The sequence below is a fragment of the Podarcis melisellensis genome (assembly GCF_964234715.1).
Source record: "Podarcis melisellensis genome assembly, chromosome: 1".
Taxonomy (NCBI): Eukaryota; Metazoa; Chordata; class Lepidosauria; order Squamata; family Lacertidae; genus Podarcis; species Podarcis melisellensis.
Window position 1 is genome coordinate 95,305,020 of NC_138528.1, and position 12,255 is coordinate 95,317,274.

The 12,255-nt window shown below is 39.8% G+C and overlaps 1 protein-coding gene across 4 annotated transcripts in view; it reads right to left on the reverse strand.

Moving 5' to 3' along the window:
* NCKAP5 (NCK associated protein 5) overlaps positions 1-12,255 on the reverse strand; it is a 617,165-nt gene that overhangs the window by 532,860 nt on the left and 72,050 nt on the right. Inside the window, exon 1 of one of the 4 annotated variants that reach the window (XM_081921454.1) lies at positions 4,184-4,655. The exons of the other annotated variants lie outside the window; for them this stretch is intronic. The gene's annotated coding sequence lies outside the window, so the exon portion shown is untranslated. Of the gene's footprint in view, positions 1-4,183; positions 4,656-12,255 lie in introns of those variants that run through there. 4 annotated transcript variants of the gene reach the window in all.

Below are 12,255 nucleotides of genomic sequence, written 5' to 3' on the forward strand. Positions count from 1 at the left end.
TATATATATATATATATATATATATATATATATATATATATATGACTTTGACAGCTTTCATGGTGATTCCATAATGCTTTTTCATAACCTACTATGATTGCAGGGTATGTCCCATTCCTGCTGTCAATGTGAAAGTGTTTGTAAAATAATGTTTTACGAAGTCTTAACAAGGCAACTTCCCAAAACTTAGCTGTTTTCTTCTATGCCAAAGGCATGAAATGCTAGTGACTATATTGAGAAGCCCAATGAAGCACTACAGTGTACAGAGAGCAGGGAAATAGAGCGGAAGGGGGGGGAACCAAATCAGCTCCAAAAAATGTAAGTGAACATCTGTTTGCTGTTACAAGAAGTGGATCCTGTAGTCCCAGCTTGGGCAAAATTCCCATTAAAGTCTGGATTTTGAGACCAGGGTTGGTGCCAAGGACTCTGTGATGTTAATCAGGATGCTTCACATATGCTTACTATGATTATTTCTCCCATTCAGCCTTGTCCAGGAACAACCATCCAGTTAAGGCTGTGCTGCAGTTCTAACCTAAATTGTTTGCCAGATAGGTGTATCTTTTAGGTAGGAAGGATCTATAGTTGGCACTGTAAAAGTGCAAAACTTAAATGTTAGAAAATTATCAGGCATGTTTAGGTCTGCCCTATACTACAGGGATGGGGGACCTGTGGCTCTCTAGACATTGCTGGATTCTAGCATAGCCAGTGGTCAGGCCTGATGGACATTGTAGTTCAACCATATATAGAAGGTCACAGGTTCCCTTGTCTGTTACACTACAAAGTTCAAGTTATATACCAAGACAGATCACATTATTTCCTCAGGAAGAATTACAGATACTATTTAATTTGCATGTGTATGTTTGTTGACCAAACACTTCTTGTGCTTTGCACTACCGAATCTAGGAGAAGCAGAATGTGTTCAACAATCAGCACTGCTTTTGATTTTATAATCACTGTTCCTAATGCACAGGAGCCCTGTCTGGAGGCATGGGTTTCACAGGTACCGAAAGTTGTGTGTCCCCCTCTCTCAATGACCTACAGGCCTGGTTATAGCATAGTTCGGCTGGCTGACTCTCCTGTGCTAGCTGTTCCAAGCCCAGCAGACAAGAAAAACATGCCATTTTATTCAACACATATCTAAATATACCAGAAAACCTTGCTAATGCACTGCAGAGAACAACAGGATGGCACTACGCCACAGTTTGTATTGATTTGTGGCACACATATCAAACAAAGAAAGAAGGAAAAGCCTCACAATTGCTATGTGTAGCTGTGTGAATGTGTGTGCATATGATCAATCTAGAATGCAATAGGAAATGCAAATGTTGCTACATATTAACTCACCCGATGTCCTACAAATGTCATACCCTTTGGTTGGGTTTTTTAACCCCTGCAACAAACTGCTTCTGCTTTCAGAAAAAAATATTTACTGCATCTGTCTACTAAATTTCTTCCCTAACCATCAGTGACAGATTTGGACTGCTAACCCAGGAGAAAAGCATTTAGTTTTGTGTACGTCTTTCAGCAGTCTCCCAATAAGAGTATGCCTAGCAAATGTATTGGAACAAATGAGTGTGTTTGAGGCATTCACCTTCCTTATGGTTTTCTCTAGCATACCTCACAAATCCCTCTGGAACAGTAGCTCTTTTTATTTGTGCTTTGATGTGGCCTTATTGCGTGGCCATGTTGGAAAGGTAATAGGTTTTCATTTAATGAGGTGATGACCCCTCAGTTGGTCCACCCATTATAAAGTGGCCTTTAAGTTTGTAAAGAATTGTCAAGGAGATATCTGCACTACCCTTGAATATTTGTGGTGCTCAGAAAGAATGTTACTCTTCGGCATTGTGCAACATAGCCCTACTTATAATATTCTAATGTTCCTACTACATATGAAGAAGTACAGTGGTACCTCGGGTTACATGCGCTTCAGGTTACATACGCTTCAGGTTAAGAACTTTGCTTCAGGTTAAGAACTTTGCTTCAGGATGAGAACAGAAATCAAGCTCTGGCTGCATGGTGGCAGCAGGAGGCCCCATTAGCTAAAGTGGTGCTTCAGGTTAAGAACAGTTTCAGGTTAAGAACAGACCTCCGGAATGAATTAAGTACTTAACCCAAGGTACCACTGTACCTGTTGTGTTTCTAGTGGGAGGGCATGACACAAATAGGCACCATTGAGGAAAAGGCTTCATCCATATCACCACAAAATGAGCTTTCCTTAACATTGGGGCACAAAGAAGACCCTTCTCTCAAATCTTAATGCACAGCCAGGCTTGTTTTTGCCCAAAGAGGAGTATATTCAGCTATTTGAGTATTTTTTAGCACTTTCAAGGTTAGCATCTGTGCCTTTACATTAGCTCAGAAGCAACTGGGCAGCCAATGTACAGCAATTCATTTAGTGAGCCAATCTTGCTGGTTAAAATTCTGGCAGCTGCCTTCTGTGCTAATTGAAGCTTATGAGTCCTCTTCAAGGGCAGCCCCACATACAGTAGTCCACACAGGAGGTTTCCAGATAATAGAACAGTGTGGCTAGATTACCCCTGGCCATAAACATTCATTGTAGGCAAACCAGCCACAGCTGGAAAAAAGGCAATCCACACCAATCTGCTTGGACCACAGAGACCCTTTTCAACTTCTGAGTTTCACTAAGGCCAGTCAATACCACCATAACTAAATCACAAGATCACTGTGTAGATAAAATGGGAGAAACTATGTAAAGCCCCCTGAGCTTCTTGGCAGTTGTGATACAAATAAAATACCATGGCAGGGTAATACTGCGGATAAGGTCAATGTTTTAAGTAAAGAGAGGCAATCCAAAAACTTCAGCTTCTAATCCCATCTCACCCTGTGTATCTCTGTTTTTCTTAAAAGACATTCCACAAAATGTGATTATGTTTATTAACATGTTGCTCTGTGAAGGTAGCTTTCAATATTAATCAGACATATACATCATATGCCCATAAACATTCCTTATGAGCCTAATTCTACTTAACTCTAATGACGCGTAGTGCTGATTCAAACAAGCTGTTTCATTGAGCTCAACTAGACCTGCTTCATGAATAAGTGCTATTCAATCAGAGGAACGCTTGCAAACTTCCAGCCCCAACTGTAGGATTTTAATAGGCAAACTTGCATTTGCACGTTTTCCAAGATGCATCAAAGGATAGTGGAATATTTGAACCCACATGTTGAAGTTTGTTGCAAAATTCTTTTAAAAATATTATTTTGTAGCCTGCCAGCATTTATTTTGGCAATGGATACATGAGGTGTTGCTTAAATGTTTCCATTTGGCAAATGCTCAGTGCTACTTATACATTAAAGATTAACAAGGCATATTTAACCAAAACCCTCCTATTGCAACATGATCCCATGGCATGAAAGATGCTTTGCTTACATTGAAAAAAGATGAAGCCCCAAAGACTGATGATAAGCAACTGAGATGGAAAGCAATCATCAGGCTTCTGCAGTTTTGCGTGCTAGTATGCAGCAATTGGAAGCAACAAGCAGCCGGTAATCCTCATGGATATCAAAATTTTGACTGCATCATAGGTCTATTTCATTCTCTCTAGATATAAATAAATAGTGTTCTTACAAAAAGCCCATTTCAGGACAATGTTTAGTATACAATTTTTTAGTCATCCGGTGATTTCTTCGAAGTATCATACACAGTGGGGGGAAATATTCCAATGTTTCAAGAGTCTCTCAAGTTAAAATAAAACCTTAAGTCAAACAGGTTTTTCAGTACCCTTTCATTGGCACTAGAAAGCAGTATGACAGTGATTAACTATGTGATGGAGACAATAATGTTTTGCAGGTACAACCCAGGCAGCAAACTTTGAACTCTCAGTTGAACACCACTAGGTGGAATTCTGAGGTGAATTTCATGTGTCCCAGATATTTGGATCTAAGTATGTCTTTAAAATGTCTGAGGAGATTCATGCACCTATCACTTACTGTAATGGAACTGTGAGAAAAGTAGTATTAACATTTGATGGTGCATAGTTACTGGCTAACACAGTCTGTCTATTTACAAAGATTGTCTCATAACTTTTGCCCAAATCACAGAATTAAATCAAAAGCATTCCCAGCCCCTTTCAATACTACCACACATTAAACAACCACTAATTCATAATGGGATTAAAAAAAACATGCAGGAACGAAAACATTTCAAGAAGTTTGTCCTTACCTACAGCAAGGCAAAGGCAGAGGAAAAGAAGGTCAGGGCTTTCATTTAACCAAGCTCAGCATTTTCACTTTCACTCTGTTAAACACTGTTAAAGATTCTTGAGGAGAGGGAGGAGGGAAGCTCTGAAGTTTTCAGATCTTCCTTCAGAGTTTTAATCATTCACTTCCCAAGATCCAGCTTAACAAATACCACTGTGTTCTGTCAATATTTGTATGCAGCTCCACAGAGGGCAAGCAGCCAAACACACATGGTTTAAAGAGCCAAGAGGAGAAAACTGACACCCGAACAAACACTCCCTGCTTTGTCTCTTTTAAGGTGGTGCTGAACATGTCATCTCAGCTTCTGACTGCAGATAGGCGCCGCTCACAGATTCCACCAGTTTGGACTAAATAAATAGCAGCTACGCATTACTTTAAAGATCTTGTTTGACAAACTGGAGGACTTTTGCCTTGGAAAGTTTCTTGCAACAGTTTTGGGGGTGTGAGGAAGGATTGTTTTTGCCTTTAAGCAGCTGCCCTTTAAATATATTTTAATTGGCTGGAATTTGGAAAGAATCTCATTTGGCAGTAATTTGCATTTGAAGCACGCCCCTCAGCAGCTGAAACAGGCCCCAGAAGCTTCCTGATTACTTCATCAAAAGGAATTGCTAGAATAGCGTTGGCTCCCTCTTAACAGCATGCATCTAGACAAAATTGTGTAATCAATAATTTTTGGCAAACAATTCTTAATTAATTTGAAAGGAATTAATAAAAAAAAAGAATCTGGCAGCAAAGCAATTAAGAAGATTGTAAATCTTGGAAGTGCTACTTTCTCTTTTTCAAACATTCCAGAACAGAACCAAATCTGCATTCCTTGTATGCAGAAAATAATTTATATATTTCTTATTTCGATTTCTCCTCTGTAAGTGCTATTGTTTGTGATATTGTAAACTAGTTATACTGATTGTATCTGAAAAATATTTTTACACCACATATTCTTTGCTGATCCCTGTACATTAGTTTTGGGTTTTTTTATTTGTATAATATTTGGTTTCTATATTTTATTAGTACAATATTTGGTTTCTATATCGATTTTACCCTTCAGTATTTGTATTTTTATTGTTTTCTTTTTATCTTTGCTGTCTAGATTCATAATTCTAGGCATATTTACTTGGGAGTGAGTCAGACTGAATTCATTTGGACTTCTGAGTGACTGTGCATTGGGCTGGGAGGCAGAAGGTTTTTGTTGCTAAATAAATTCAGTGTCATCCTATGAAAGTCTACATTGAATTTGGCCTTATTTTATTCCATGAGTCTTAAGATGTATGCACAGGTATGTACTCTAGATGTGTCCTACCTGTTCAAAGTAAGGGCACACCTAATTTTTTTAACTGTTTAGCAAATATTGCTGAAGTATAGCCATTGTAAAAGCTGAGAAAACATACACCAAAGAAATGTTTGGGACGACTTTGGGAAAAGAACTCTAGGGAAATCACACAGTAAATATAAGAGCTGGGCTCTCATCTACCCAAAATTAAACACTTTATGGTATCTTTATTCCCAGGGGAGAACTAAGAATGTGCCTTGATGTTTGCCACTGAGTTTAGTCTGAATTAGATGTGCTTAACTTTGGGCTCAATGGAGCTCTTAGAATACAGCAAAATCAAAAATTCATGGTTTAAAGCCAATACATAACAGGGGTTTTTTTCTGAACAAAGTCATAGCATCTAAGAATATCTGGCTTCCCCCCTCCCCCTTTGTGTGTGCTTTGTAGTGTAAGTAGGAGCCTGTGAAACTGTAGCTGCTTAAATGTTCACTTGTCGCCATCACCACCATCGCTACCAGCGTATCAAGAAGAATGAAGGCACCAAAGAAAAGGAGATTATTCTCTGGCTAGAATACAATGAAGACTGTTTTCCATAAATATATGTTGACAGTCCTGATGCAGAAATTTTAACAACAGTTGCCAGGTGCAGAAAAATGAAGCACTTAAGGGTTGCTGTGTTGAAAAGGAAACACACATTATATAGGCAGAACCCCACACTTACTTTATCAAAGAGTTGCATGATTTAACAAGTTGGCTGCGTGCAATTCTTTTGAAATTAATGCTTAAGAGCCTTGAAATTCTAAGCATTCACCATGCAATTCTCTTTGTGCTGACTTCCTGGGAAATTTGGTGGTTTAATGGTGGCCAGGAACTTTATAAATGCATATAGATCCCACTGAGTTGCAGAACGGGTTCTCAGGTGGGTTTATCACTATGTTGATGTCAGTTCTTATTTTTAACTCATGTTTCTAAGTTGGCAATTTATGGAAAATGTATGCTTATTATTTGGAACCCATCCCAGTCCCAACAAGCAGCAGTGCCACCACAGCAGGCAGGATGGCAAAGCAGTGACACACCACCTCAGATACTGTGACTGGTAAGAGTAAGTTGGACATGACTGAAGTGCTTGCAGCTCTTGAAACTTAGTCTATATAATGATAGTAAAACCATATTTTCCAGCAAAAAAATAACGTAAGGATTTTAAGGAAAGTAAAAGAATTATGCATTATTAGGATATGCACCCCTACTCAATCCACTTGCCACCCCCTGCCACTTCCCACACATTAATCTCCTTTAGCTTCCCCTTTGCACTCCATGTAACTTCTAAGCTCACGTTCCACCTTCCCAATCCCAGCCCTTGTTTTTCTTTGTCCGTGCCTTCTGCTCCACCCTCATTTGATGGATGTTGTGGGTATTTGCTTGTTAATAAAATACATTGTGAAATACATTGTGTGAAGGTACTATTTAATATTCCAGGGCTCCACATCCTTTATCTCTCTCACATGAGAAGGATGAGGAATGGAAGAGGGAGAAGTTTGAGAACAGCAAAAAAGTAGAAATACCGAAAGCGAAAACATGATAAAACTTTGAGTGAAGTGGAGGTGCAGGTATACTGAGAGGAAAATGGCAGTTTCTCTCCCCGCCCCCACCTGCCCACAGTAAAATATCAGAGATGGGTGCAACACAGAAGCCAGCACCAAAAAGCTAACAGAATAGATCTTTTCTAAACTCCCTTCTCGCTGTGCTCAAACCTTGTTTTAAACTGCCACTGCCCCCACTTCAGTGTCACTCCCTACTTGCTCAAACATCTGCCAAAGTTTTAATCACCACTATCCCCTCTCAGTATTCCTCTATCCTTGCTTTATTCAAACGTTTGCCATTGTTTAAAGTGGCCACTTTTTCTTACTTTCTTTTCATCCTCCCTTTACTCAAACCTCTACTATTGTTTGAAAGCACCATTTTTCTCTCAGTGCCTCTTCATCCCTGTTTTTCTCAAACATCTGCCATCATTTAAAACCACCTTTCTGCCACACCACTGAGGGCTAGAACTTTCATTTATGCTCCAAGTTCCAAAGAATTAGCCTGTCATTGACCTGTAGAGGTCAATGTGGTGGTGGTGGTGGTTGCCACTGCTGCCATTATTGCCAAAACCATAATGATTTCTAAACCCTGGCACAAGTATTTGAATATATGGCTTCATATTGATTTGTGATTCTATAAACAGACACATTCAGAGTTGCAAGCACATGAATGCATCTGGATAGTGAGATGGAAAGATGAAAAAATCAGAGATGAACTTCAGAGTCTTGTAAAGCTTTCTTTAAAGAAAAGTGCAGCTGGCTGCTAATGAAGGAGAAAGGCTTGACTGGATTATAAGAGGTTCTTGCAAGTCGATAAGGAAGGCCTTGGTTGGCACCTTAGCAGCTGGTAAAGCCATAATAATAAGCAAGCAGAGATGGGCAACAATGGCACTTGTTATGAGACAATGCTGAATGCTTACAAAAACAAGTTGGAAAGGGTGACAAACTTACATTTAACATCAGTTGTGCTCTCCCCTAGAAAACGGAGGCAAACAAAACATGGTTCATGAACAGAGCCCTTAACCATGAGCCCTGACTCAGACAACATACTGAGTCAAACCTTGCCTTTGCTCAGTACAGCATGACAACAAAAAGGACAAAGCAGTTGGTAACTCCTCTCTGGCTGCCTGCACAGTAGTGTGGTCTGGTAAGTCATAGTTTGGCTTAGTATGATTTGTTAACCAAGCCAATGTCTCTACTGTCCATGTTTTGGTCAATGTGTTTCCATAAGCCACTTTGGTTTATGGAAAAGCAGTACCATACCTGCAAAGAATCCTGGGAACTGTAGCTTGTTTAGGATGCTGAGGCTTGTTAGGAGACCCCTATTTCTCTCACAGAGTTAGAAGTCGCAGAGTTCCCTCAGAAGATGGATTGTAGTTCTGTGACTTGTGGGAACTGTAGTTCTGTTAAGCACCCTTAACAGACTACAGTTCCCAGAATTTTTTGGAGGAAGCCATGACTGCTTAAATTGATATACAGTGGTACCTCTAGATGCGAATGGGATCCGTTCCGGAGCCCCGTTCGCATCTAGAAGCAAACGTAACTAGCGACAGCACGTCTGCATGCGTGTGTCGCTTTTCGCTGCTTCTGTGCATGACGTCATTTTGAGTGCCTGCCCATGCGCAAGCAGCGAAACCTGGAAGTAACGCACTCTGTTACTTCCGGGTTGCCACGGAGCGCAACTCGAACGCGCTCATCCCGAAGCACATTCATCCCAAGGTATAACTGTACTACTACTATAAATGTATAGTGCAGATGAGGCCTTACATAATTTCAGTTATAATCTTGAATGTGTGATCCTTGTTGCTACACTGATGTGTACCTTTGAACCCAGATTTGCACTCCTATGGCATCATGATATGAGGTCTGAAACATGGGGGCGGAGGAATAACCCTCGATTTCCATATGTGGCAGTCTAAGAAGGCTGCAGAGAATGACTCATTGGGTAAAGTTAGCACTGTGGGAGCAGCAAAGAGTTTCCACATGATGACTCACAACTTGTAGGATTTCTGACCTTTAGCCTTCCACCTTTTAAATTAATATATGGATGGCCTAGGTTAGTAGAGTCTCAATGCAACAATGACAAACCTAAATGTTGTTGGAACAAGCCTTAGCAAAGCTGTAAACTAACAGAGTTTTCTGACTGCTGTTTTATACACCCACACCCACCCACAAAAAGAGGCTTTCATAACTGAGAAAATATTTAAACACTTATTATTAAGTCACTTAATAGCTCCAAGGAGAGTAAAAGTGCAGAAGTGCTACTTTGAAATTCCAAACAGTATATATAAATAAAATGGCAGCTATCAGAGGAAAGATAATCAATCCTTCCGGAGCAAAGACATAAACAAGCAAGGACTGTTGTCACCGTTTCTAATGGCAATTCTCCACTGTCTTCCTTTCATTCCCCAGGCTGCCGGTGTGTTGTTGGTAGAGGGGAGCAAAAGAGTTATACAGAGTAAGGGAACTTATGGCGAAGGAGGAACCCTGCAGAGAATGAGAATCTAATTTATGGCAAAGCAGTAACTCCACAGAGAATGGAAAAGTAATTTTCTGCTACACAAATGCTGTGCATTTATTAATCAAGTTACAAAACACTTTTGTGGAAATATTTGGAAATAGTGGTGTGCTGGGGGTGTTGACAAACTTTCCTAGGGCAGAAGTCAACTAGGGGATACCTATGCTGTTCTTTGAGAAAGGCTTGTTGTTGTTGTTGTTGTTTTGGAAGAGGCATGCTATTCCAATGCTGCCCTGGTGTTATTGTTTTCAGGGCCTACAAAGGAGATGTTCTGAAGATGACATCTCCACTTTTGGAATAATTAGGGAATTCCTTTTCTCCTCCCTCTCCTTTTAAGACAGGTTTGGTGCTTCCAGCATTCCAGTGACTAGGAATGTTGGGGAATTCTGATGAAAACAGAAAAGGAAGTGGAAATTGCTGCAGCTTGTATGTGGTCATGAATGAAAATCAGTAAAGCAAATACAATCAGTATTTGTTCACAACATTGATTTTATGTCCACAAATGATATATAGTGGTTTCCCTTATATTAAGATGAATGTATGTTGTGTAAGTTATGTAAATAACTCAATTAGTTGATAGTGAGCCAAATTTCATAGTATATAGTGGAAACTGAACTGCTATGGAATGAAAACAGCACTGATTGTGATAAATACAGGTTGAATCAAAAATTGCTGCCTTCTTACATCCCTAGTTGTGACTCATCTGGCTTGTGCTGCACTCCAGTCCATCTCTACATTTCACTGGCCCTTGTGTCACAATGCCTTTAAATGAGTACAGTGGGAACATGCTCTTACTGACATATCACACATTAGGTGGCACTTTTTGCCCTATTGTGTTTGTTCTAATTTGAAAGCTGAGCCAACATCATGTTTAACTCATTGTGTCTCCTCACACTGTGATTGGATCAGATTTAGATCATGAATTAGATCAGATTAGATTTATTTATGTATATAACTTCACACAAAAGGAGACCTAAGGTGTATGTTACAAGGGAGAAGAAAGTCAAAATGTCAAAGGTACAGCTTCAGACAACCAAAAAACTGGAAGTGCAAAAGTAAGAAAGGGTGGGATTAAATTAATCCAAATTATTTCCTCCTCAAAAGGCATCTGAGACCTGAGGTGACTCAAAATTTGATGCCTGATGCCCTAGAGTGATAATGTCAGCCTTAAAAGAAAGAGAAAAGTTTACTTTAACATACCTTAACACACCATTTCTATAATAAATTATTTTCAGGACATGAAAGGAGGACCAACAAAACTAGACAGAACATGATTCACATGTAAGAGCTTTAAAGCAATTTTCTTTCTAAAAACTTGGCAGAAAGCTGCTAGCAGATGTAACCAGGGCTTGTCATGTAAAGGTAAAAGCGCTCCTGTCTTTCATAATACTCCTGTATATTCTTCATGCAGTCATTCATGCCAACAATGTACAAAATAACAGGAAACAGGTAGACTTTTAATGGAAGTGAGATTACACTATATTTTCCTGTTCATAGGGCAAGCTAGAGATTGGCAATGGAAATACACAAATCAATATCAAGAAGGAAAAATGGAATTGTCTGCATATATTTTGCTAACTCCTGCTACTTTAATAAGACTGTATACCTACATGCTATAGTTTTGTACCAAGTAGCGCATATAGTTCATGTCCTATGGATGCCAATGAATGCCCTCATAAATATCAGACATCACATTGAAAAAAGGCTTCCAGACTTCTGTGAACAATATTGTCCACAAGAAGATGGTTTTAAGAGTGTTCATGCATTACAATCAACAGATGGGAAGCAACAACCTGGAAAGGTAGGCTATCTAGAAGAAGGAAAACTCTGATCCCAAACCTCTGCTGCCTTGTCATATGTCTCTCATTTGTGAGAAAGCCTTCAGGAATACATGGTGAGCGAATATCTGCACCTGCTGCATTGTGGGATATCTCCAGGAGAAGGAAAGGCTAAGGGGTAAACTCAGTGCTATTTTTCTAGAAAAATAGGTACCAGAACTCACCATGAATGCCTTCCTCATTCTCTTAGAATGCCAATGGCGCCCACCTGAAAGGAGACAGAACTGAGTTCTGGTGAGTTCCAGCTGAAAAAAGTCCTGAGTAAACCCTATACAAATCCTGAGTTGAGTACCTAAGGCAGTTGGATGGTGTCTTATATGCCTCTTTCTGGCAAGCTGGTGTCTTTGGACCACATGAGTGAGGCCAAGGAGGTATCTTGTCATCTGGGAAGTCCAGGACTTCCATACACACTACTCAAGCTTGGGCCCAAGAGACTTCACTTCAGTGATGCAAGCACAGACCATGGAGCTACACAGGTTGAGGAAGTCTGGTGTATAGAAAACTGTTTATACCACTGACTGAAACAGAAGGTGGTTACTGTTCTGTCCCTAAGAAGATATTGGACCATCACCACAGGAGTCTCTAAAAATGTTTGTATCCCAGACGTATGGCTCATGATCTCACTGCAATTACTAAACTAGGACTTGAGTATAATGCTGGGCGGGTAGGAGGGGCCATGGAAGATGTAGTAACTTGAAAGGATGGTGGGTGGCTTATGAAGATTAATAAAAGTACTTTGTAGCTAAATGCTTTTATAGTGTTCCCCCCTCCTTTGTTCCTACAGATGATTATATTAAATGTATGCATAACTTTGTTCCCATATTGCTTTAA